At 45.4% G+C, this 5,000-nt stretch overlaps 1 long non-coding RNA gene across 1 annotated transcript in view; it reads left to right on the forward strand.

Moving 5' to 3' along the window:
• LOC135107569 (uncharacterized) overlaps positions 1-5,000 on the forward strand; it is a 106,471-nt gene that overhangs the window by 97,962 nt on the left and 3,509 nt on the right. The window lies entirely within an intron of this gene.

Raw genomic sequence — 5,000 nt, forward strand, 5'->3', positions numbered from 1 at the left:
CGGACGAGGGAACACCGCAAGGTTGTCAGTGGTCTTCCTCTTGTTTGCTCTTATATATTCCCTTCTTCTTTGAGTAACACAAGAAAAGTTTTAAAACGAGATCTTCTATTCGCATGGTTCTATAGGCGTTAGGCATTTATGTATATACATTTACAATATACACCCCAGAAAAAGTGGAAAATATATGTGTTAGTCGACAAATGCGTAGATTTTTATCATATCCAAAGTGAAACACACCCTTGCTAAATTTACGTTCTTAATTGCCAATATGATTTCAACATGCGCGCGCACACACACACACACACACACACACACACACACACACACACTGTGACTGCCATCTTTCATCGGCGGTCAGACTGGTCCTGTCCTCAATGAACCACAGCAGTTGGTGCAGCAATACCCGCTTTCTTGACTGTCACAAAGACTCATCCTGTTTTACTTTTTATTTTTATATTAATCTTCCAGTTTAACGTGTAAAAGTTTTCCAGCTGTTGGGTTCCTTTGATTGCAGATAATATTATCTTTGTAGTCTGTGGGGACACTGCTGTGCTTCCAGGGACGCACCGAAGTGGAGAAGGACTTTAGGGCTCGTGTGTCTACAAAGGACGGGTAATCATACAGGAGAAGGAGGAGGACATTTGACAGGCTATAGTGGAAGTTATTTGTTTTTTCAAGTGTATTTACTTTATTTCTAGTGATAAACAAGGGTGCTCCATCAAGTAGAAAAAACACCCATGAAAATTCGAACAATAATGATTTCTTTACGCTTTGAAAAATAGTTCTGATGAAAGAACAAAAACGTTAAGAATATTGGCCAATCCGGGACGATTCAAGCGCCACCATGATTATTCCTTTGACACTGTGTACTGCTTGCATGATTGTCTCTGGCAGTGGAGGTTACTTTCTATCCTTGCTCTGTTACTGAAAATATAAATCCTTTTAATCAACTGTTGGTTCTCTTCCTATCAGAGATGAAGAGGCCCCTCCTTGTGGGGTGTGTTGAACTATCCATCTGAATTTCATGTGCTGAGTTGGGTCACCAGAACACCTGGGCAACAAGAATGAATGATTTTCTTGTTTCTTTTGTGTGTTTATCGTGGCTGTTCGGAAGGTTTGTGAATCCTGGTCACTCTGGCAGGGTAACAGTAACAGGAACAAAAGCAGATCGCCAGTATTTTGGCAAGAACTACACTAATCAGAATATTTTTTTTTTTTTTTTTTTGTGTGTCTGTTGTGTGTGTGTGTGTGTGTGTGTGTGTGTGTTGACAATGATTAAGTGGCAGCGTGGAAATGGTTTTCGCCCTGTAGAGTGTTGCCCTTCATAAGCAATGTCCTGCAGTCAGGAAAGAGTACTTGGTGGGATAGGTAACGAACCAAAAATAATCGTTAGATTAGATTACATAGATTTTTACATTATTAAGTGTAGAAACACTCGAGAACGCGGCTAATCATCTCTGGGCTTTGAAAATAGTTGTCGTGAGAGAGAGCGAGAAGCGTTTCTGGATACGGGCCACTGCTTCACGATGGTAGAGGAGTCGCATGCTATAGAAAAAGGAAAATAGACGGGCAAAGGAATGGACAGAAAGACATACAGAACAGACCAGCGAGGAGGAATGGGCAGCGGAATGTGTGACTTGTGGGGCCTCCTAGCGGGAGAGGAGTTGAGACTGAAAATCCTTTTGTAGCAGCCGCGGGGCCGAGGCTGAGGGTCGCGTCCTGGCAGGGGAGCGTGCGATGCCCCTGGGCCGCGGTCACTCTCTCAAGAACCTGCCGGGGGGAGGGGGAGGAGAGCTTGAGGGGAGGGAGTGGAGGATGAGGAGGGCAGTGGCGGTGAGGGCTGATGGTGAAGAGGGGAAGGTGAGAACTGGCAGAGGAGGGTGTGAGGTGAGAGGGACCGGGGGGGAAGGTGGAGGGGTATAAGGAAAGATCTGAGAGTGAAGGTGTCTATAAAGTAGGTTAAGGGCTGTATTGTTACTGTTAATAGGAACTCTAGTAATACGTAATACTAGCAGCAGGAAAGCACTCGTAGTTTGTAGTAGTAGAAGTAGTAGTAGTAGTAATATCAATAACAGGAGTAGCAGTAATTTTCATTTCACCTCCTGAGCAGACCACTTGCGGACTCAAGGCAGTTTCAGAGGGTTGTCAGCATCAGGGGGAGTGGACATTGAGAGAGTGGACTCAGGCACCCTGGAGGAGGAGGAGGAGGAGGAAGAGGAGGAGGAGGAGGAGGAGGAGGAGGAGGAGGAGGTGGAGGAGAAGGAGAAGGGGGGCGGCCACGTGGGCAACGCCTACACCACGCTCACCCAGGACTGGGGCCAAAAACTTTCACGATGACCCTTGTGAATAATACTTTTTACCTACATAACATGGAAATACTTGTTCGTACCTAGGTCCTTCTGGGCAAGTGTGGAGAGGGAGATGGAGGGAGAGGCTGGAGTGGAGGGAAAAAGGGAGGGGCAGGAGAAGGAGGAGGACGACGAGGAGGAGATAACCAAAGTGAGGGAACACAAGATCCTGAGATCGAAGAGTCGAGGAAACGTGCGTGGCGGGAACAGTGACCAGGTATGGAGAGAGAGAGAGAGAGAGAGAGAGAGAGAGAGAGAGAGAGAGAGGAGAGAGAGAGAAGAGAGGAGAGAGAGAGAGAGAGAGAGAGTGAGAGAGAGAGAGGGCGTGGAAGAAGGAGACAGTGAGAAGATAGAAGCAGGTGTGGCGGGAGGAGAGGTGAAAGATATGAAGACGAAGAGAGAGAGAGAGAGAGAGAGAGAGAGAGAGACGAGAGAGAGAGAGAGAGAGGAGAGAGAGAGAGGAGAGCAGGTGGACGGAGGGGGCAGCACAAGTTCTTCCGTTTTGCAATTGGCTGTGAGGATGCGGCGGCAGGTGATTGGTGAGCGTCTCTGTGGGCGGCTCCGTGGGTGGGGGATGTGGGCTGGACTCGGGGAAGGGGAGAGGGGTGGGCCGTGGATGGGCAGGGCGGGAAATAGGCCTCTCTGTGTGTGTGTGTATGTGTGTGTGATAATTTGAAAGATTCGAGTTAATTATTTATTCATTTTATTTTTCTAGGCGGATGTTACAAAGTCTTTTATGATAATGATGGCCCTTAAATTTCATGTGAACTTCAAATCTATGAAAGTAATATTAGGATGATGGGAAGTCAAGATACTTATGCAGTGAATAACTTCCTTATGTATATAAGTTACAATGCGTATTTTAAAATATGAAGGACTCAACTTATAAAAATTATGGGCTTTACATGTCTCGTAGTTTTGTTAGGGCCGTCATGGTTGTTGTTGCTGTTGTTGTTGTTGTTGTTGTTGTTGTTGTTGTTGTTGTTGTTGTTGTTGTTATTGTTGCTATTGTGTTGTTGTTGTTGTTGTTGTTGTTGTTGTTGCTGGTGTTGTTATTGTTGTTGTTGTTGTTGTTGTTGTTGTTGGTGGTGGGTGGTGGTGGTGGTAGTGGTGGTGGTGGTGGTGGTGGTGGTGCTGGGTACCGGTGCTGATGCTGCTACTGCTGCTGCAGCGGTTTTATAACTGATGAGAGTGTTACTAGTCATGAACAATTGTTGGTGCGGTGATGACGGTGGACTTAGTGTCAATGCCCTTCTTGGTTGGCATCTTAGTTACACGTTCACGGCGGCCGTGGTGGTGGCGGAAACGGCGGTGGTGAGAGGGAAGATGTACTTGAAAATGAAAGAAAAGGTGTCTCAAGAGGCAAGAAATGCACTGTATATGAACTCTAAGGCAGGACGAGTGGTAGAAGAAAGATGGTGGTGGCAATGATAGTGAAAGTGGTGGTGGTGGTGGCGGTGACGTGTGTATCGGTGAATGAAGATGGTGTTGGGGGGTGATGGATGCACTAGTTTTTTGTTCGAACTTAAACATTTTACCTGCAGCGTCGCCAAAAGCTTCTTCGCTCCCCTCCCACCTTCCCGTCCGTTTTTCCGTCCCTTCCTTTACAAGCGCAGTGTTGTGTAGGAGAGGCGCATCTCTGAGCTGTGCTGCGTGCGGTGTCCCAACACACACACACACACACACACACACACACACACACACACCACACACACACACACACACACACACACACACACACACACACACACACACACACACACAACAATTTTGGCAGCAATTACAAACTCACCCACAACTTGTCTCTCTCTTTATATAATGAATATAAAATAATTTAACTAAGTAATCGAAGGTAATTTCTAAAAGGCACAAACCAGAGGATGAATAATATAAAACATCACTGAAAAAGCTAAAGTGAAGTTACTAGAAGCTTGGATGTAACAAAACAATTAAATACTATATAGCACACATTTATGAAAATTATTGCCGGAAATGATGATCCAGTAACATATATGAAAGGATTATTCATTGTCACCTGCTTGTGTATGCTGATTGTTTATGATAATGATAGTGGTGGTGGTAGTCGTGGTGGGTGGTAATGACTGATGATGATGATGATGATGATGATTTGAGGATCCGTCTCTCTGGCCCGTATCCTGGAACGCATTGCTGTCTCACCACGACTGTTTTCAAAGACCACAGAGATGATTTGCCGAGTTCTTAAGAGTGTTTCTCTTATTAATTATGTAGAAATCGTGTTAATCTGTCTCTACACGCCCCTAAAAACCTAACTTTTGGTCTAACTTTCGGTAGAGCCTTTTGAATGTAGTGGAGGCGGCGCAGAAATGTCTCAGAATATGGTCCTCTCCCACTCGATATTTTGCACTCTGCTTCCTAAGAATATAATGTAAGAAGGTAAAGGGACTCCTTAAGACCGGCTGATCTTCACAAAGCAGCTCTTTAAAGCGTTCTCTTCGCAACTTCATCTTTGGCCAGTCAGTCATGTTTTATAGTATTCATTCGCGCATAGTGTGTGTGTGTGTGTGGTGTGTGTGTGTGTTGTGTGTGTGTGTGTGTGTGTGTGTGTGTGTGTGTGTGTGTGAGAGAAAGAGAGAGAGAAACTGCCTATCCTACACAATTACAATTACAGTG

This window comes from Scylla paramamosain, chromosome 15 (genome assembly GCF_035594125.1).
Source record: "Scylla paramamosain isolate STU-SP2022 chromosome 15, ASM3559412v1, whole genome shotgun sequence".
Taxonomy (NCBI): Eukaryota; Metazoa; Arthropoda; class Malacostraca; order Decapoda; family Portunidae; genus Scylla; species Scylla paramamosain.